General features: G+C 32.8%; 1 long non-coding RNA gene across 1 annotated transcript in view; it reads right to left on the bottom strand.

Annotated features, from left to right (window-relative positions):
- The window catches only part of LOC111086885, a 23,114-nt gene extending 17,433 nt beyond the window's left edge, over nucleotides 1–5,681 (bottom strand). Inside the window, exon 1 of the long non-coding RNA XR_002611605.1 lies at nucleotides 5,562–5,681. This is a non-coding gene — a long non-coding RNA (uncharacterized LOC111086885). The remainder of the gene's footprint in view (nucleotides 1–5,561) is intronic.
- Between the last annotated feature and the right edge of the window lie 17,520 nt (nucleotides 5,682–23,201).

Genomic DNA, 23,201 nt, shown 5'->3' with positions numbered 1-23,201 from the left:
AAAGTAAAGAAAAACCAGCTTGATATAAATGTGCACAGAAGTTTCGGGGTATCCATTCTTCACAATTTTGAAATCAGAAGTCAATATGCTTGAGATAGAATGTAAAGCTTATAACAATATAAGTTAATTTTTTATATTTTACAGGAGTTGTGTATGGGACAAAGCACGTTAGTACATACAAATAGTACTGTCATAAATGTTTAAATGGCCAATAATAATAATTAAAAATAAGAAGCTCGTTTACCACAATTCACCAATGACCTTGTAGCTTTCACTTAATTACCTTATATGGTGAGAAACCTTCCTTATTATAACAGCTAAAATTGTAACAGCTTTTCACACCAGCAAAATAATTTCCGGCCAAATTAGTATCTTTATCGTAACAGTACTTTATTAAATATAACATTTCTAGCACAATACAAACGAATTGTAATCGTAGACAACGAAATGTGTAAATCCACTTGTATATAGGTCGTACTTTATAAAACTTATGTGAGACCCAAGTTTGATAAAGAGATAAATTAAAAGTGTAACCTGTGTACTTTTTTTTTTACTTTAGTTTAGTTAGGACTAAATTTTACTGTACTTAATGCTATCGATAAATAAACTTATAATGTTATTCTACGACCTAACGTCAAACCATTTTTAAAAACTTCTGTTGTACAAAATGGTTAATAAAGTATATTTACATTCCCCTTTTGTTGTTACTTCTTGTTTCATACAGCAATTGTAGCGATTTGATCACTGAATGTTGCAGCTATCTGCCGCAGGCAGACTGTTTGTCGTCGAGTGAATAATGCGCATGCGCAGTTTTTCTTGAGGAAACATTCTAACTACGCATATTTATGCAGCAGGTTCTCGGTCAGAAAGCGTAACTGTCGTACATACAAACAAGCAGAATAATAGTATAGATTAAAACTATTATAAACAGTTAAGCTATAAATAAGACTTTAAAGTAAATAATTGCATTAATATTAGAAATTATCGATACAAAATTTCTGTTCTTACTATATTTACATTTTTATCCATAACTCTTTGTGTCTGTTTACTTATCTGTCTGCAAATCTATCTAAACCAAAATTTATTATTATTTTTAAGTAATGTAAGTACTAGAAACGATCGTAAAATATTTATATTTTAAAAAGAATGGAAATATACAAAAAGTTGTTTACGGGGAACGCCGAAAGGAAAGAACGGTATTAAAGTGATAAAGAAAATGATCTCATTTTCCATTTAATCTTAACAGATGGGTTTTTATAGTTTATCAAAAAAGGTTACCAGAAGTTTATCTATATGCTAGTTGATACATATATATATATATATGTTTATACATAGAAGGATAGAAAGGCTAGAAAGAGATACTATGTATAACATACAAGTAGGCTAAGAACCTTTAGCATGAACTTGACATTTTTATTTCGTCACTTGTTTTTATTTTAAGAAAATTGGTGATATACAAAGTGCTTATAAACATGTGTTCTATTAGACGAGATATTTATATAAGTAACCAAATAAAGTTACAAATACAAAGATATACATATACATTTACCTTATAGTTAATAGCATATCCATAAATTGAAGTTGATATTCGATCGATTTATCTGTTTGTGTAAACTGAACAGTGCATACTTTATGAGAAACTTGGATCTAAACAGACGTTCACGTCCATATCATCATTCAGAAGACGATACTAATAATTCGCTGCATATAAAACTCGGCTAAAGAAAAATGAGTAAATAATTATTCATTAAAACAGATGTCAGAATACTGTAGCATAAAAGTGTAATGAAAGCATTTTCATTATATTATCAATGGGCAGGAAAAAGATATTCACAAGTAATTTAGCAAAGAAACTATTTTTCTTATAAAAAATGTCAATTTTATATCCCATAACATACAACTTTTTCCTGCTTAGTTTCTTGAATCGATTAATATACTCTTTCATGTCAATTCTACGAGACAAGTTATTAAACTGTTGTGACGTTTATTTATTAAAAAAAAAGTGTCTTGTTAATTTATCCTATAACAAAAACGATGGAGGAAATCTGTCAAAGTCAAAACATATGATTATGTATTTCTCGTCATATGATCAAACTTATAACTCTCTGCTCAAACATTATCCCTATATTTTTTGTACTTACACTTGATTTCATCACTTTGCTGAAAATGTACACACTTTTATACCAGTCCGACTTTTAATTTTCACTGCTTTTAATAGACTTTTGGAACATTTCTAAGTATTTCTAGAATATTAATTTTAATAAACAATTGATAGTGTCATTATTTTGAATCAGAATAAAACCAAAGTGAATGCTGTAAGGAATTATAGATTTATTTTATAGCTCCCCAGTAGCACAGCGGTATGTCTGCGGATTTACAACGCTAGAATCCGGGTTTCGATACACGTGGTGGGCAGAGCACAGATAGCCCACTGTGTATCTTTCTTCTTAACTTTAAAAAACAAAAACAAACATCTTTTTTTTATATGATAAACCACATCATGTTCCCCTGGTGGCTCTGCAAAATGTCTGACGAAGATTTCTTTTTTTTTCACGCTGAAATTCGGTTTTCATTATCAGGTAGCCTATTGTGTAGCCTTGCGCTTAACAAACAAACAGACAAAACCAAATCACGTCATCAGCAGAACTTGCTAATTTCATATAAATAAGTATAACATTAACAAAAACAGAGTTATCACTTACCTGATTTGAAATTTGATTTTTTTTTTATTTTTATAGAATATTTTGAAACACCCAGCTTAAATTATTATAGCATTTTATTCGGCAGAGAAAACGTAAACCTTTTGATTGGCTATTGCATTTAATTTTTAGGCAACGGCAAAAAGACACCGTTATCTAAAACAGAATTACTGGACCATAATCAAGAAAATCGTACTTGGCTAATCCCAGGTACTGTATTAGTACCTCACTCAAAAGGATGCTACTGTGTTGCTACTAAATAAAACATTAAGACATGAGAAACATACATAGTTGACTGTTAAATAACACATTAAGACATGAGAAATATATAGTTGCTTTTAACTAAGCCCTTAAGTCATGAGAAACACATATAGCTGGCTGTTAAATAACCCATTAAGGCATGAGAAATATATATATATATATATATAGGTGCTGGTTGCTACACTTATATCATTGATAAGACTATTACAGCAAATATCCATTCATTAGTTAGCTAGGCCGCGTATTTTGTTTTACTCCCCATCATGCCCCAAGTTCTATCAAATGTAGAAAATACAACAAACTGCTTTTGCCGTAATTTTAATTGTAAATATAAACTACTTTGCCGGTTTTTTGGTTTTTTTTACCTTTTCTAACAAGCTGTGTAAGAGTTCCTACATTGAGTAAGAGTCTTTTTATCCAAACTGACACCACTATCTTTTTCAATTTTACTTTATATTCATAACATACACGTAGAAAGAGTCTTATATATGCCCAGGACCTTGTTAAGATAAGCAGTAATGTTACTAGACACTCCATTTCTGATAGAATTTAGAACCCCCTTCCATCTTTTGGCAGTCTCAACTCTTAATTTATTCGTCAGTCTTTACATAAACAATAAAACATATTTTTCTTTGAGATATATTTTCTATAAGTTACACATTACTTTCGTTACTCTTCACATTTATTTTGAAATATTTAAAACGCGTGGTATAACATCTGAACGTGAAAGAGAACTTTTGTATGAAAATATACGTAGCTTGGAATACGAATCAGTTTTCTAATCAGTTTTTTTTTAAAGTATGAAATTATAAAATCCATATACTACAATTATAAAACCGAGTGTGCTTGCTCGAGTGTGTCTACAAAATAATCATGACCTAGATTGCATGGATAACAATGTATGTTTGTGTGATTCAATTTTGCGCAAGGCTACTCTAGGACTATCTGCGCTAGTTGTCTTTAATTTTGAAATGTTAGACTAGACGAAAGGCAGCTAATCAACACTATCTCTCGGACTACTCTTTTACCGAAGTACGTAGATAACAATATCACAACAATGATGTTAAATTACTAGTCTCTGTTCGCATCTAACCATAAACGTTCTCGGCTTGATGTATGTTAAATACAGGCAACAATCCACTAATTTATTAAACGATTGATATCCCATCGCCACAACTTTACCGTAGTTGAAAAGACAGTTTTTTTTTTTACCATGGATTATGTAGTTAAAAATGGTGTTTTTACACTAGGACGTAAGTATAATACTTGTACATCACGCAAATAGAATTTCCTATATAAAACTTAAATTATGCACACACACAAATTAGCTTGAAAAAAATTGTTTAAAATCGCGAATTGTTTTTTTTTTTTGTCATCTAAACCTGATGGTTAATTTTTAATTAATTAAGAGATATAAATTAACATCCATCATTTGTTTTAATTAATGGCATAATTTTGTGTGTAGTTCTTTCGATCATTTGCTCAGTTTCAAATAAACAAGTCGTCTTGTAGATGCAATAACAGTATAAATTATATGAATATTATTATGTACACTACAAGATATATTGATGTATTTGTTTTTACAATTATCCTCTTCCATACATGACAGAAACCTTGTCTCTACAAATGTGTTGACGTCTTATGAATGGAATATATTTCATTCTTCTTGTCAGTCTTTGCAACAAAAAAAGATCGTTAAAATAGAACTGTGTACAAACCCTGCTCTTCGTCTTAGGGCTTCTTTCACTGTTTGGCAGCAGATTAACAGTAGAAACATATGTCACAAACTAATTAGTAGTTAGTATCTTGTAATTAAAATGATAGTAGATAATTAATAATTAAACTTAGATGATCGTATACAATAGAACACTAACTATGACAACACCTGATATCCGAACGCCACAACCTTACCTATCGTAACTACTTAAAAACAACATATCCAAAAATTCTCAGAGAAGAAGTGAACAAAACAACGAACACTAGATCATTAAGCAAGAAACTCGATAATCCGAGCTCCTTAAGGCAGACCTTCCTTCTTAAGTAGGAGTGAATTAATTTAGTCTTGAAGAAGTGTGGACTATTTTCCGAAAGCTCTCGTGTTATTGGCTCTCTTGATGTATATAAATTTTACCCCGTGCGAATTCTGAGTACTGTGAAGGTCAGAATCACTATAATATCTATATTCCTATAGCAAACAATTCTTGTTTTATGAAATAAACACCTTCTGGCTAAATAAATGCCAAATTACCAAATATCCCTTTTAAAAGTTGTTTTAAATTGTTTTAAACTTACAAGTTACATTACAAAACTTAAATAACTTATGGACAAATATTTCATATATTCCTATCTATCAGTATTTTGGGTTATAATTTGTAGCTTTTTACGGACATTTGTTAATCCATATGCTTAAAATATGTAAAATAAATTGTGATAATCTAATACAACGAGAGTAGACTTATTGCTATTCTGAACAAGGCTTCACCTTGAGATTAATCCTTCTTTTTCTTGTGACTTATAATTTCATTTAGAAGAATCTTATTGGTCAAGAATTACTGACTCGTGCTTCAACTTTATGTAAAATAAATAAAAAACAGTACATACTGACGGACTCAGTTCGTCCAGTTCTTCTAACCAGCGGCCTGGCGTAACTCCTATTCGGCCAACAATGGGTCCTGAAATCTTAAGCAGAACAATTTTACACAGCTTAACACCAAGCCTCCCATCGACCGCAACAGCCACTATGTAAGTAAGGGTAAAGCACGTGTACGGACCGAGCTCACTCGACACGAGGTGGAACAGAAAACCGCAGAGTTATGAGCAGCGTCATAGCACGCTCATCGAGCATGTATAATTATTTGGGAACACTGCATGCTTTCTTTTTGTATTATTTCGTTACTGTCGAATTATATGAGATATACGTAACACATGTTTAATAATTCCTTTTCATTATAACTTTTGTTCTTATACATTAGTTGAGTACTTCTAGTTCACCAACTCATAAAGAAAACGAAGACATATCTTGTATACATAACTTGTATGACTCCAGGTGAAAATATAAACGTAAAGACGTGAAACCAAAAAAGTATGAAACAAATTTTATAATTGAAACTGTATAAAATCTGTACAAACATTCACATAAAGCCTTTAATTCAACTTCAGCGTAGGGTTAAAAGTAGCAAACGTATTGTACAATTTAGTAAAATAAGCATCACATTATTAAAATATTAAATGATAATAAACTGTAAATATAAATATTCATGAAATCCACACAGGAAAGCTCCTATACGAATATGCTATGAAAATCGGAAGAAAAAATAGTTGTCAAAAACAAAGAAAACACTTATGTTTAGGTGTTTTTATATATCTATGTATTCATATAGACATTTTGACTGGGCAAAGAAAAGTAAACTTCACGTATTAAAAAAAAATGGCTTTTACAGGCAAAAAGGAAACCTGAAGGTTGAAAATCCAGTCTGCAACTTTTTGCTATTAACAGTTCCTTAGTAGGATTACGCTACAGTTTTGAGCCTGGGGAAGATCCAGTTTCAATGCCATTTCTAATTATGCACCTTTTTTTTTTCTCAGACTTTGCTTAGCTATTCTGATAGGGAAAAAAATTGATAATTTTGCCATCACAGTTTCTCTAAGTTTACATTTGCTTCTTTATCAGATATGTGATACATGCTTGTTGAGCTGTTATGCACTGTGGTAAGACTTTTGGAAGTAATTCAGGTAAGGTCTTTGGAGAAAGTATCTCTTCAAGATGAGCCATCAATTTCATATGTAATCATCTACACTGTGATGTACTTTCCTTTACAGGTCAGAATTTATCTCATTCATCTCGACCTTCAACAGACTCGGTAATGGTTACCTGACTGAAAAGTCTGTAGGAGACTTTGAGTAAACAGCCTCTTATAGTGGTGGTTCTGTGAGCGACCACTTCAGATTCTTATACTTTTCTTGGAGATCTTAAAATTAGACCTCATATTGTTTTGATATCCAGGTGTACTGATATCCAACATGTAACCAAAGGTTTCCAAATACATACATTTAGGACGTTAAAGCGAATGATATATTGAATATGGACAGCAAAAGAAAAGCAAGTACAACAAGCAATTCTGTAAACCTTAACTTACTTTTCTGGCTTCTATATCCTATCATATGATTATAATAGCTACTAGAGTAAAGAGAAGCATTTCAAAACACGTCCACACGGTAGAAGGACAGGAAGGGTTATAGATTGTAATGCACTTTCAAATCAGACAACAGGTCCATGTGCAATATACTATAATTTCAAGCAATGTGTGTCACTGACTATACCAAATAACACATATAGGGGAGAAAACTATAATCATACCAATCTGTACAAGTACTTGTGTCACCTCTTGTGATGATCTTGTCCAACTTAAGGAGTTGAAACTGACATAACACCAAAATGCTACAAGTTTCTAAGAAAAGGATTATAACCTGTTTACAACCTTTCAACCATTAGTTGACTAAAATGTTATGACTACAGATATATTCTAAACTAGTAATGCAAGAGTGTAAATACTGGCTATTTCTGTTACAACAATCCTTCCAACTTCCTTATTTCAAAATCTTCCAGACACTAATATTAAACTGAAACATTAACTGCAAAATCAGAAAGCTAATCGCAAGTTGTAAGATGCTGTAATAATTTTCCTTAGGTGACACAAAAGACGCTTACACTAAAACAACAGAACGGTAACTGAAACTGCAGCAACAGTACGAAAAAATTTAAATATAACTAATAAAAAATTCAATGAAACTTTTTTTTTGTTTGTAGTTAAACAACAGGCTACACAATGGGCTATCTATGCTGTTTCCACTACGGATACTGATTCTCTGTTTCTAAAGTTATAAGTCCAAAACTTACTGCTGTGCCACTTCCGGGCAAATTAAACATATGTTAACATAAAATAGATAAAAACTCAAAATAATACATTGTGCAGCTAAAATAAACTCAGATAAATAACGATGCATAATACAAAAGCAAAAAATAAAACCATAATGAAATTCTACCTCTTATTGGTAACTCTGAATAATTCCTTGAAACCGGTATAACTCAGTGACAGGTCAAATGATAGATTGTATTACGTATTTATTTTTAATATCTTAATTAACAGCTTGAGTGGTGAATAAAGTAAAAGAATAAATTAGTAGCATTAAAGAGACATTCTTCATAACCAATATAAATAAGTAAGTTCACTGTGGGGAGCAAAATAATTGAAAAATAACCACCATACATAAAGATTCAGAATTATAATAAGCCTAGTCATTTTGTTTTTAACAATAAATTCTTATTTAATATCAGAATTGACAATGTCCCCATTCAGCACTTGGATACAATCAAATATATTGGTATTTTCTCTCGACAAACATCTTACCTGGAATGATCAGAAGATGGCTCACAACCAGAAAGTCACTTCCTGTCTTACTTGTGGTCACATTGCTTGGATTTCCGCTTCTATCAACTTTTAGCATTGACTACAAGTTCTGAAACATCATGCTCTCGGATTTGCTTTACATATTAAATTACCTAGGCTATAAGAAGAACCATATCAACGCATCACATTCACATCAATTCTCATCCATCTTTAGGACCTTAGTATCTGATATGTTTGACGATATTTTCTCAATAAAAATGTCATACTTGCCGATCTTCATCCCATGCCTGTCCGATCACCTCACAACCTTTTACTATTAGTTGATCATTTATTGAACCTGCATGTCATGTCACTTCTGCTTGACAATTTCGATCATAATATCCCTCCTCTACCAAATCTATCCAGTTATATTTATTGACTTCTTAATCATTTAAGTACCACTTATAGTCATTGAACTACTTTTAACACTTCCCACTCTTTACCAATGATATACCCAGTGCCTCTAAAAACTTTCATATAATTCCCAGTTATATCATTTTTCTCAGATCTTCCTACATGTAACTTATATCTTCAATGCTCCAGTTTTTGTCCTTCTTTCGGTCCATGCAGTTAATACAAAGAATGTATATCTCCCCATTCTAAAGATCTCCTCCCCATTCCTTATTGTTCCTGGCTTGTCTTATTTATTTGTTTGATTATCGTTATATTTAGCAATTGTACTTTGACAATGTACAAAGACTTATGTAAATTTATTTTATTTTTGCTTTAGATACTGAAGATGGAATCTGATAGAATTCAGAAACGTTTATCTATGTTCCCTTTTTGTCAATAAACAATGCTGTATATCATAAGTGTCGTAATCTTGTTTATTATCAAACTTTGTTTTCTTTCGAACACATCGATTCTAGTTTCCTTAACTGCAAGAAAATCCTTCAGCAACATTACTTTTTGTAACTGGTGTAGTGTAGATTGTGAGAAATCACACATTTAAAAGTATTATTGTTTGTGAACAAAATGTGTTTATTCTTTACCCCATCAAGAAAATATAGAGCACACTATGTTTTATATATCAATAAAATCTAAGCTGTTATCTCCAGTAAGAGTACACACCAAAATTTTGAAGTATCCTGAAAAAGTGCACTTTTGTGCATACATATCATTTTTGTGTGCAAAATTAACATTCAACAGAAAACATTCTTCTGCTGTGCTGTGCATGTATCTATCATTAATTATTAGTCAGCATTTGAAAATCATTGTTAATGGACAGTCTATGAAGTTTTGAACAACGTTTCGAGCTCTAGCACAGATCTTCATCAGGTCAACCTTAGTTGTCCTAAATGCATATCTAGCATGTTTCACATTGTCTACAATAAATTAATTAGATACAACTAATGATTACTTTATAATGTCAAATCAACATCTCACTACAAAATATTATTCAATATCCTAAAAAGTAGGAGCTACAATGCTCTTTTAGCTGTCAATCTTTCAACCAAACAAATGTCTAAATTTTATAATAATATCTTCAGTGCATTGAGATCATGAATTAGCCCTTAATACTCAGAAAGAAAATAATTTCACAGTTTCTTTCTGCCAATGACTTTACAATTAAGTGACAATTCTATCTACTGGTCAATCAGCTAATTTCAGCTATTATCATTAAGAGGTATTTGTCGTTATCTCAACCATAAATCAGAGCTGGCTGACTGACTGCTCCTCCACTGCCATTTCATCATCTGACTCTTCACAAACTGCCAAATATGTATTACAAGTGCTTCATCCTCATCATCTGAGGCAAGATCATATGATACAACATTCATTGGATCAATCTGATCCTTTACTTCTGATCCCTGTTCTTAAGAGTCACATGGGTGAGGTAGATTGTGAGATTGTTAATATGTTTGACATGTAGCTGTGTTCCATTTGACCACTTTAACTCATAGTACACTTTATTGGGCAGATGAAGGATAACATATGGCTCAATCCAGCCCAATCCACTGGAGGCGTGTATCAAAATCATACCTAGTGTTCAGACTCTAACTTTTATTGAATTACTGTTTTTGTCGTGTATTTTAACGTACAACTATTTAACCCATTTATCGATTCACAAATTTATGTTGCATCAGCGGTTTAAGAATGCAGCCATTCCATATATTTCTGTGGATTATCCTCCCTCTTTGTGAGTTTTTCTACTCAGCAGTGTGCAATGAGCGTAATTTTTACTCCATTGATGATCGTATTGGCATGAATGTGGCAAGAATGTGCCCTCAAAGTACCCAAGAAAGCTTGTGTGGCAGTATCTTTATTGGGAATATTTCACTTGTATCTGTGTAATAGTGTGTGATTGGCGTCTAACAAAATCCACCATCTAGTGCCACAAACAAATCAGTAAACCTCAAAAGCTATTCACCGTGTTCTTGTATATATTCAGCGTATATATTTTGCACATTCACATAGTACATGACACTCTCTGGTGCCCTCAAGTTCTTGCATTATATAAAGTTAGAAGTAGTTCCTAAATTAAAGGTCTGGTAATTATTAGCCCCATAACAGGTTGGATAACATGTCTCAGTGATTCAAAAGATGGTACAATATACAATTCTGCACTTGTAACTGACCATACAAGTTCAAGATATGGAGCACATAAGTTTAATGTTTGCTAGTTTGTGATGAGTGCAAAAACCTTGATGCTTAGCAATCGTTACCTAAGCTAGGAATGGGCCATTGAGTTGCTCTTCCCAAAGCTCCTGATTGATAATTCAAGGTGTCTGTACAAGTTCAGAATTATCACTGTTGAATGTCGCTGTATTGGATTTACTGCTGCATAATGTTCAAAATCTGAACAGCCAATGAATGGACATGATCTTATGAATTTTAGAGGTAACCTGTCAGTGTTTTTGTGCTGCTGTCTCATGCAATGTTATACAATGAATTTTTAATATTGTAGCATTATTATCTAATGCATAAACATACTTAATGAGAATGCACTTTCCTGGTTTCATTTTCAAGTGTATGTCCTTCATCTGCTAGAATACCATTCTCAGATTCTCTTCTGTGGCTCAAATGTGATGCCAAAGACAAGTATTCCATACACATATATGAGACATCTCTTCCATCTTTCTTCTCTTATTTCTCTTATTTAAGCTTTTCAAAAGTGGCAGGTACACTGCACTGACTGAATAAAATTTATACAGTCCTTTTCGAGTGCCTAAAGCAATTTTAGGTTTACTTTTATTATTCATTTCAATTTGCCAAAATGCAAAGGTCAGATCTAGTGCATTTAACCTATGAATACCTTCCAGCGTATTCATACATTCATATGTATGCAGTAGAGGAAAAGTATTGATGCACGTTGCCACATTCAACGGCCCAAAGTCCACATTGAGCCTTAGCATTCCTTCCTTATTTTTGTCAATCCCCACTGATGATGACAAGGCACTCTATGAAAGTTATATTATTCTGTTCTTTAACATCCTCTCAATTAATCATTGGCAATATCTCTTGTGTTCCAAGAAAGCCTGTATGGCAATATTTTTATTGGGAATACGTCACTTGTGTCTGTGTAATAGCATGTGATTGGTGTCTGACCCAATCCATCATCTAGTCCCACAGAGAAATCATTAAACCCCCAAAGCTATTCACTGTGTTCTTGTATCATGTCAGAGTCCATATTTTTTGTAAAATCCTCAACTAAAGACTTCAGATGTTCCGAAAGATGTGCATTAATTCTTGAATGTAATGCAGATGCTAGAACTCTAGTTAGTTTGTGTCTTTACCGTTCCAGACAGAAAGCACTTTATTTCACAGCGGCAGATGCTGAAAATACGCTAGACAGTGTCTTTTGTATACAAGCATTGTTGTCACATCCTCTATCCATTTGTACCAGATGTAGTCTATGTGAATCATCACTGTATAAGGGACTAAAATAACAGCCCGCTACAACCAGGATTTAACAAAAAACAAAACAAAAAACAATTTAGTAAACTGTAACAACACTTCAAATAAAAATGTAGCACTTTCAAAAAACACAGTTAAAAAATACGTATCTAGCCAGGAATTGATACTAGTGTTAATGAACAATAAAACATAAATATCAATATTAATTATTTCAAATTATGGAATAAAAAAAAAGAAGCAGAAGAAGAAAAAACCTAATTCCAAAAAATAAACAAAAAACAACAACAACCCAATATTACAAAATAACTTTTCTATATTAATAACAATAACGAGTGGCAAACAGCAATAACTGACTAACTATCTTGTGATTCCGTTTATGAAGCTTATGGCAGAGTATTTATTCACTGCGTTAGGTCACAAGTGTACACCTCATGTGATCATAAATTGTCATAATCTTATGCTAGTTAATAATATCTGTATGTTTCCGGTAGGGAAGCTTGTGTCATTTGCATAATACATGGATATTTACTCAAAGTAAACGTGATCAGCTAGAATAATGTAGCTAAAATTCATGGATAAACTCAACGATAGAAATAATAATAAATGAACGATAAAGAAATCCATAACCAAAATAAAAATAGAACTTGCTATCTCACAGTTGTTTTCTGTTGACTTGTAAGTTTGACTAACTACAAGATCTGCTGGATCACGATGAGACACTAGCTTTACTGTATTATACTTCATTCGGTATGTACATCTCGTTACAGCCCTTGGACACAGGTGATTCAACTCAACACTTTGCAATATCTGGACTTGCTGCTCAGTGCTTACGTGTCATATAGAGTCTACTCCAGTAAGTCTCGAAACATTTACAGTGCTCTATGTTACCATGACCCTTCACTGCCACCTTATATTCTAGACCAGAAGAAGTAACCATCAGATGCCATTTAAAAGCAACCTGGCTGTTCTCTGGTCACCCATCAACCTCCCAGTCTCAAGAACAAACTTAGAATGTGAACATAGCCCTCATCATTACCAAGAAATGTTCTGGGTGTGGAAAAGTGCCTCTCCTAGTTCTTGCCACATTTCCAGATCTCTACAGTTCCTAGGCACAAGCCAAACTCGTCTTGAGATTTTTACAAAATAAATTTGCATGCATTATAAAGTTTTACTTTGGGTCTCTCAAATTTTTGTTTATATTAGGTGATCATCATTTTTATTTGTTCAAAAAAGCTTACATTAGTTCCACGTACTATGCCCACCACAGGAATTGCATTCCATTTTTTAACATTATAAGCTCTTATGCTTTCCATTGAACCACTAGAAGGTGTGGTTGTCTCCAATTATAAATAATTTTGCTGAATTTCTCTACATTGAATGTTCAAAGCTAATGTGAATCTCGTGTTTTGGCAATAAGGAGGAGTATTGTCTCATTGTAAAAAAAAAAAGGAAATCAAACTAAAGCACCTGCATATCCTCTCTCATTCTGTCAGTAACTTTGGTTGTAGGGACACCTAGCATTAAAATTAGTGTTAACATCCTATGAATTGTCTTGTTTAAAGGATGTATTTACTTTTTTTTCGAAAATATAGAAAAATATTAGCGTTTTAAACTGTAGACCTGATTATTATATGCTCGAAAACCAAGACCTTTGGCATTATTCTTTCTCGTCATATTATCATTGTTCCCCCCTTTTCCGCATGAACTGTATTGAATTAATTCTTTTTTTTTTTGTACAATTGAGCTTTAACTATTGTGTTATCTTTACAACACGATAAATCATTGTAATCATTATTTTAATGAAAAATTAAACAGTTTTTGCCTCTTAACTTTACCAAACCCAGACGGATTCATCCCCCATTACACAAAACAAATTATAGAAAATAATTTGTATTCGACTTCCACACAGAGCTGAAAATTGTTCAATAAAAGTTGGTGATAATTTGTGACAGAATTTAATTTTACAGATAAAAACTAGCTTTGCTCGATACGTCAAGAAATGACGGGTTGGAGTTTTGTAACCCCCCTCCTCCCACTCTTCCTTCAACGAGCTTTGTTCACCAAACTTCCCTTGTCATCATAAAAGAAACAAACAATCACACATTAAGAAAATAAACACAATTTTCAAGTAACTCAAAAAAATCAATAAGTATGGTGCAACTTAAATTAAAAATGACTCATAACATGAGCGTTATACACAGAGTGACACAGCGGAAACATAGTATCACGTCAAAGTTCGTAACTTTTATATAAATTTTCGAAAATCATATCAAACTCTTATTTAACTTTATTTATTTTTTACTTTTCGGTTTATTCTCCATATTATGACTACATAAAGAATGTTTACATGTTATTTCTAATGTTAGAAAGGATTCTAAAAGAAATTGGAAATTTTTTTACAGGATTTTAGTTGCTGCTGCATACAAGAACATTGTCAAACGTATTTAGCATTCATTTTTTCTATTCATGCTGTAATAAAGTATGCAAATTTTCACAAAACAGAAATACATCTTTTAAGATGTAACATTTTCATTATTCAAAGTTAATATTCTATCACAAAGTTTAAACCTAAAAATTAAGTCCAAATACCATCATTATTTAAGACTAATTACAATACATTTGGGAGAAAGAAATAAAAAATATCCAAAAAAGTAATAATAAAACTGAAACACTTCACAAAAAGCTAATAAAAACATGGGAATTATGGTAACTTCTAGCTTAGATGTTTTTTTAAAATTCGTCAAGAACTTCGAAATGTCTACGTCAGGCTAAGTATATACATAAACTGAAATGTAAAACGATCCAAAAAAGTGGAATTCAAATCAGTCCTTGTGAACATTCTTAAAGACCATAGACAATAGGGTATTTTTCATGCTTCAATGTGTATATCTTATTGCACTCAAAACAATGTGATTAAAAAAAAATCACGAAACACCCAAGCTCTATTGCCTTCAAGCCATATTTGATCACGTTGGCTAGCTTTAAGAAAAACTAGCGGAAGCGCCACATGGCGAACGGAGCGGGCAAATATACGTCACACTAGGCAATCAAAAATGTTTTAACTAGAACTTGCAGACGATAACGTGTCTAATGTTGCCATGTCAGTCAAAGTGGATGAGGACTGGCGGTTGTATGATTTTTCTTGGTATGGAATTGTCTCAATAGTTATATGCTACAATGTCATAAAAGACTGGTTTACACTGCTAATGTCATGAAAATGGGACAGAATTTACAGCCGTCAGTATGATCACGTGGGCGTTAATATAGTAAATCTATGAGAAGATTCTAGTAAATATTTGTTTTTTCAAATGATGGATCTATATCTAGATGTAGATTTGATATCAGCTGATGGACTCCCGATACTGTATTCTGCACATGCTCTGATTTGCATGCACATGACTAAGTATACATTAGGACTGGAAAAAGCAAACATAGCTGAGGTCATATTTCAATAATCGATATTGTAAATCTAGCATTTTTATGTTGCATACTGACATATTCAATGAAATTTCATAAAAAAAAGTGTTAGAAACATTAAAAATAAATGAATAAAAGAAACAAGTGTTTGCCCATGCCCTTTTTTAGTAAATAATAGCTGAAAGTCAAATTTCATAGAAAATATTTGTTGTAGCAGATCTACTGGTGTGTTTATAAGACCTGAAATATTGCTGGTAATTCTATATTGCGCTTAAAACATTAGCTAAAACTTGAGCTTACCCTGTATGCCTCTCGTTTTCTATCGGTTGATTGAACATTACTATCATAGCTGTTATCGGTCTGTGAAGAAGAGCGGGATGTGCCGCTGGCATGAACCTGGCTGCTGCTCGCCATACTTGATGGATCTCCTTTAAACTTCGGTTACACACTGGGTACTGCATCTTTCTTTAGCGTCAGCGTTTTTGCAAATCCAATATCAAATTGTAGTTCATTTTTCAAGTCTGATTTCAAAAAGTATTAACTGCATATATGGCAGCTTTCGGTCGGATTCCATTTATCACGAGTTCTTGATATGAACTTTATCCAGGCCATTTTCCGTTTTCTGTCTGACTTAGGTGTAAACTAGTCCTGGAATATCTTACTCATCAACAAACCGACAGTTTTCCATGCAGAAAACGGCGCACAGAAAGCAAGCCGAACGCGACTGGCCTTGTTTACCTTGAGTGACGTCATTCGCCTTTGATTCAATTTTTCAATTAAGCGATCGCAATGGCTGACTTTTGCACTAGCTATGGGAGTTTGTAGGGCCGGGTTAAGGGCAAATTTTCGAAAAATGACTTAGCCGTGAATTTTAACTTATATTTCTACGGCAGTTAAATATAAATACAAACGAATTGTGTTTTTAAGTATCCGTCGTCTTTAAGACAACAATATAAGGTCAAAGTTTTGTTACTAAGCGCCACAGACGAACGGAGCTTTACCAAAAGACAACTAACTGGCTTTCATATATATTAGATAACAAAAACTCACAAATTTAGACATTGTGTTCTAGTCAGCGCACTCCTAACTAAATCATAAGTATTTGTGAATTTTCTGATCATAATACGTAGTCCCTAGGAATAAGTTTATATGTTTGAAGAAAATAGCGCTAATTTGGCCTCCTAAGTTGAATACAAGTGTACCTGTATCGATTGTTAGCCAATTACCTTTTCACAACCTCGGTTGCATGATGGGATGTAAACAACTACATCTCAGCTTCGAGAAGTAAAATCTATTTTTCTGTTCTTTTCAACTGTATAAGCTTAGCTTGGGGATATGTTGCTAGCAGCAAGATTTTTGTCAACAACTTCCACCACAGTTGTAGTTCTGATTTTTTTAAAACTTACTTTATCATTTATACTTCACTAGAATTATAATATTGTGGTATAACAGGAAAACAATTGTTTATCATAGAACAAGAGGCAGGCCTAGTTAAATAATTTTCTTTACATTGTATGAAGTTTCGTTTGGCCAACAAGGCCGCTATGTTAGGTACTGTAAAACAAATATATATATATATATATATATATAAAGTGAATAAAAAATAAACTTATTACATATATTAAATGGAACCTTCTGATTAACGATTTAAAAATAAATCGGCTTTTTTATAATTTTTATATAATATTTTTTTATTTTTATTGTACGCCAGTTATTGTAAACATGGTGAAATTGTTTGCGTATTTTACAGTATTTTACGAATAAACCCAAAATAAAATTTAATGTTTTATCAAATAAAAATAATCTGTTTGTTATTAAGCACAAAGCTACACAATGGGCTATCTGTACTCTGCCCACCACGGGTATCGAAACCCGGATTCTAGCATTGTAAGTCTGCACTGGAGGGCAATAAAAATAATAAATAGTAAAATTAGTAAAGTTTGATAGAATTTAGAATGAAATATAAATCGGTAATTATAATTTACAACAAAGATAACCATTTTTAATCATTCTTTAAAAACAAATAGCAATGAAATATTTTAAAATTTGGAAACTGCAAATTCATATAAAAATAGGATCATTTATTTCCAGAAGCTACATACTTTGTACAAAGGTATTCTGAAGTTTCAAACTATTTCATTCAGTAGTTTTGCTTTTGCAATGCAATGAAACAAACCACACGGCAGGTGCGTCACATCAACACACTCAGACCTAATAGAGTTAAACTGTGTAAATTTGTACTTGTATAGGTATATGTTAACTCGTCTAGATGATTTTGCTAAAAATGTACTTGTATAGGTATATGTTAACTCGTCTAGATGATTTTGCTAAAAATGTACTTGTATAGGTATATGTTAACTCGTCTAGATGATTTTGCTAAAAATGTACTTGTATAGGTATATGTTAACTCGTCTAGATGATTTTGCTAAAAATGTACTTGTATAGGTATATGTTAACTCGTCTAGATGATTTTGCTAAATATGTACTTGTATAGATATATATGTTAATTCGTCTAGACGATTTTGCTAAATAAGCCACATGACCATAAAAAGCTGTTTTTTTTTAATGAACTACTGCTTTTTCTTTTAATCAACTTAAATGTATCGTCTTAAGATTTTCCCGTTAAGAGTATTTGTACCAAGTTTAAGGGAAATAGAGTGAAGTAAAATGTTAACAAGCTGAAGAAACAAATCAAACAGCTTGGTTTAAATAGATATATCCAGTAATTTTTCAAGTGACAATTTAACGTTCATTTGCGCAAGGTGCAAGCAGAAAAGTACTTTTAAAATTCAATTCGAAACTGTTTATCATAGATGATGATGCACCAGAGTTCGCTAGGCAGCATACAGTAAAGTAATGTTGATATAGGAAACACTGAGAAACCTCATGAAAATGGACTGAAATAACTTAGATATTTTTAAAAACTAAAAAGGTTTTAAAAAACAACGATCATTTTATACACAATTCAATAAAAATGAGATTGTTTCCAGTCTCCAAATTACTAAAATAATAACTTATTGTACCAGGTGACTGGAAAACAATCTCGTACACTACATGTTTCGACGTCTATCGTCATCTTCAGGAGTGTAATGTTTTGCAAAAAATAACACTTATTTACACAATTACCAAAACACCAATTTACATATTAAAGAATTTCACGCCATCTGGTCCATCATCCTTATTCAATAATTTGAATTTACATTTTTTACATTGAATTATCTCAATAGATTCACGTGAAATAGATATACGTCGAAACATGTAGAGTGCATGAGATTGTTTTCCAGTCACACCGGGATTATTTACCACTTTTTAACCTTCTACAGTAAGTTATTATTTTAGTAATTTGGAGACTGGAAACAATCTAATTTTTTAATGAACTATGTAAAAAATAATCGTTGTTTTTAAAACGTTTTTAGTTCTTAAGATTTAATGTTACACACGTGCTAAACAATTTTGAAAACTTAGATTTTAATTACTTAAATGTTGGATGGTCAAGTTTTTGACAGAATAAATAGTCAGTGATCCGGGATGTTACTACTTCCACTAAGAAGGTATTGTATAGCAAATATTACAAGTTATTGTGAAACATTCTAATGGAAAACATATTAGCTACATTATACATCATCTCATATAAGAAAGAGCTGGTTTAATCCAGTAAAACAAAGCCTTGCTGTATGATAACTAGCAATGGATGAATTAGAATTATATTGCATAATAGCTGTAGTGAAGCCAAACTAGTTAGCCAATAGTTAGTTAGCCACAAAGTTAAATAGCTAGTGGGTAGGTAGGAAGTTAGCCTCAAACGAGAGCCAAACATTGTGTTTGCACTCAGCTTGTACTAGCTACACTTTCCATTATCATCTACTTATAAGATATACTTTTAAGGTGCCCCCAGTGGCACAGTGGTATGTCTGCGGACTTACAACGCTAGAATCCGGGTTTCAATACCCGTAGTGGGCAGAGCACAGATAGCCCATTGTGTAGCTTTGAGCTTAATTACAAACAAACAAACTTTTAAGGTAGGGATAAAATATCAATGCGGCAATACAAATGAAGCTAAATAAGGAAAATGGCCTTATATAATAATAATAATAAGCAGGAATTCCAATTTTAATAAGCTATTTGAAACAATATACCAGAACTTTGTCTTTTATCTCTTATTTCTCAAGGTTGATATGTTCTTGTAATAACGTTTTAGACAAAGTAGATAAAATGTATATTTTATTTCTCTGAATACTTACTTTATCTCCTTGTTTCTCACGTACAATTCCTAGCTTTGGTGACCTACGAAAAATTAATGACTGCATCTTCCTAGTATTTAAGATAGATACTATATGTAATCGGTTTACTATTCCACATTAAAACAAAGTGTTACACAATATTTTATAAATTAAACTTGATAAATACAATGACATACATGGTAAATAGATCCATTGAATGCCTACATGCAGCTCCCTACATAAATTATAGCGACTGTCACTTGGGCTTTAGATTTTGATAGGTATTGAACAACTGAATCTATATAAAAATTAGAGGCATCACGTATATCACAAGTTCTTCCATTTCTTAAGAATGTTTACATTGGGAGAGTAGTATTAACAGGTGTACACTTGCAATACAAATAACACAAAATGTATAATGGTTGAAAAAATATTGCATCACCTGTAATTTTTTACTAGGTTGTGCAATGTGAAGTGTCAGAACTAGTGTAAAATGGTTATGGACATTGTGTAGTGCAAGCTGACTCATATTTCATTCATCCAAACACACATGTATGCATTTTTATTAACAAACAAACCGTGACAAACGTATTATAGTAGATGGGAAGAAATAAAATGTTTTCCGAGTAAGAAAACCTAGGTTTAAAGATAACGTCACTAATGTAATTGATAAAAATTGGTCACAAAATCTGTTTCATGTTAAATATTTGGTTGTGCACCCTCTGGCCTTGATATCGTTGTGAAACATAGTGCATGAGGAATTGAATGTAGGCAGGAGTGATTTCATGATACCACACGCGGATTAGGGCTTCTTGCAGATCCAAGGTGTTTCTCGGTTTCTTCTCTTGCATTTTGTTACCCATTACCTTCCAGCTGTTTTTGATAGGTTTGTAATCTGGGCTGTTGTCTGGCAAGTGTAGTGTCTTGATCCTCTCCCTTCAAAGATAATTCTTCACCTGAAGCAATGAAATAGGACTTTTCAATCCATGTAGAGTGAAATTTCCTCTTTATTTCATGTCTACTGCATAGAGTGCATGAATATAACCAACATTTTGGCCCTGTGACATGGAGCAGAATCATCATTGAATGTGCACTGGCCAGCTACACCAAAGTAGTCCAGAATTGTTGACTTTAACCGTAACTCAAGGATCTCTACGTATTTGTCCGCAGTCACAGTGCTTTTCACAAAATTCAGACATCCCACGATCTGGCCAGAGATTCATCTCTATATCACCTGACCCTGTAAATGCTTTACATTTACATTCAAACAAGCCGGATGAAACCATTCTCCATACTGACGTCGTACAAAGTGCTTCCCATCAGACCAGTGCAGGTTGAACTTTGATTCTTCTGAAAAGATCACTTTGCTGCACATTGCTTCAGTCTAGTCAACGTGCTCGTTGGTCCAGTTGAGTCTCATTTTCCTCCTTTTGTTGGTTAGGAGGGTTTCTTTCTTGGCCATTCTGCTGAATACAGGCAAGACCGAAAGGTGTATGCGCTGACAGTGTCCTCTGAAGTTTTTTACCATCCTTTTTTGAGACCTCTGTGGGCTCATGCGTTTCAGAACACGATCACCAGCTGCTGTGGAAGCTGTCTTCCTACCCCTTCCGCCGTTTTACACAGTCAATCTTTCTATATTTCTGCACCTAGTGGCTCATAGTAGACTGGTTAAATTAAATTATTCTAGCAGTCTGTCTTGTCGAAAGTCCCTCTTTCCCCAAAGAAACAATGACTGCTTGTTTCGATGGAGTTAACTCACAACCCTTAACCATGGTAGCATCACATGCACATTATAGCAGATAGGCCTCTAAACTGACTCTCAGTAATAACTTCTATTTATAACCAAAGAATGGCTGATGCATTACCCAGACAGCTAATAAAGGTGCTGATGTAATAATTAGACAGTATTGCATCATTCGTGAAACACATTTGCGCCTACACCATTAGGGCCTCAAACAGATGGTGATTCCCAAGAAAAATGGGAAAAAATTGAGTGATGCAATAAGTTTTTCCACCACTGTATTATATCTATTAATGAAGAATACAACATATCATTTAATAGCTTTAAGTCACTTATCCTCCCAAGTCATTTGCTTTAACATAGAAGATCAATACAATCAAATCTCGTGGAGTTCTAGAAATCCCATTTTACTAATTATTATTTCCGGTTATTAGAACAAAACAATACTTAGAAATTCCGAGGATCAATCGAGTTAATTTTTTTTTCACGTTCTTAAGATGCCATGAACAAATTAAACCCATTATTCCTCTATGGAGAGTTAACTATTTCTTTCTCTCTTTCCAGTTGTGATTGATTATCACTAACATGGAACCAAAATAAAGAGATAAAAACGATTTTGGAGCTTTGTTACACTATATTTCATCACGTCCGACCACGCATCCTGACAATAGCCCTATAGCCTAGTTTTCTGTTGCAAAAAAGCTACGTCATAAGGTTAGTAATATCTAAAACACGCCATTTCTACCTGTTGATTTCTTTAATCCATTAAGTAAACGAGGAAGATGTTCTCTCGACGCCCATTTCAACAGTCCAATTGTATAGAAAACCAATATGCACTACATTTGGAAACTTTATTGGTATAGATTTCAATGAAATAGTATGAATACCCGTTTTATTCTCAGATGCTTGAGTACTCCACAACAGAAGAGCTATATCGTGAAAGCAACTTGTGTACACGTGAGTTGTACCACTTTTTTCAGATAGCAATACTTCTTTATTAGGCTTTGTATTGTTACAAGGACATTTGGATGATTTTGCCACTGATCTTTGTGTTTGTGGAATCTCACCTGTTTTAAGACATCATAATTCGCTTGTCATGGCTGTGGCATGACTTGTTGTAGGTTTCTTTTTGGATAGCCCTGGTGTCCTAAGTATTCATTTGCTTTCCAAAGCAAATTAAGTACAATGTATATTTGTTTTTTATATTTGAAATCAACGATCTGAACACACCTTTATGATCTGAATATACAAATATTTCTCGTTCACAGAGTATTACATACTCTTTCCAAAAGTAAACAATTTTCGATGGCATCACACTATCCATGAAATGCTAAACAATGTCAAAATGTAGTTCTGATACATCCCTTTCCACTTCAATTTAATATCATCTCTGTTTGTCATGTGACTAGATGATTTGAATATTAAAAATCGTTTTAATACAATGTACTCAACTCTTTGTATAACAACAGATGTAGAAGTATTAACATGGGACCCATGCTAAGTGAGGCGTACAACTGGCGCAAACAGGAACTCACTTATAATTTTCATTAGCCTTCCT

Source organism: Limulus polyphemus, unplaced genomic scaffold, assembly GCF_000517525.1.
Source record: "Limulus polyphemus unplaced genomic scaffold, Limulus_polyphemus-2.1.2 Scaffold1518, whole genome shotgun sequence".
Classification (NCBI taxonomy): Eukaryota; Metazoa; Arthropoda; class Merostomata; order Xiphosura; family Limulidae; genus Limulus; species Limulus polyphemus.
Note: the sequence above shows the minus strand (reverse complement) of the source record. Positions and strands in the feature narration are given on the sequence as shown.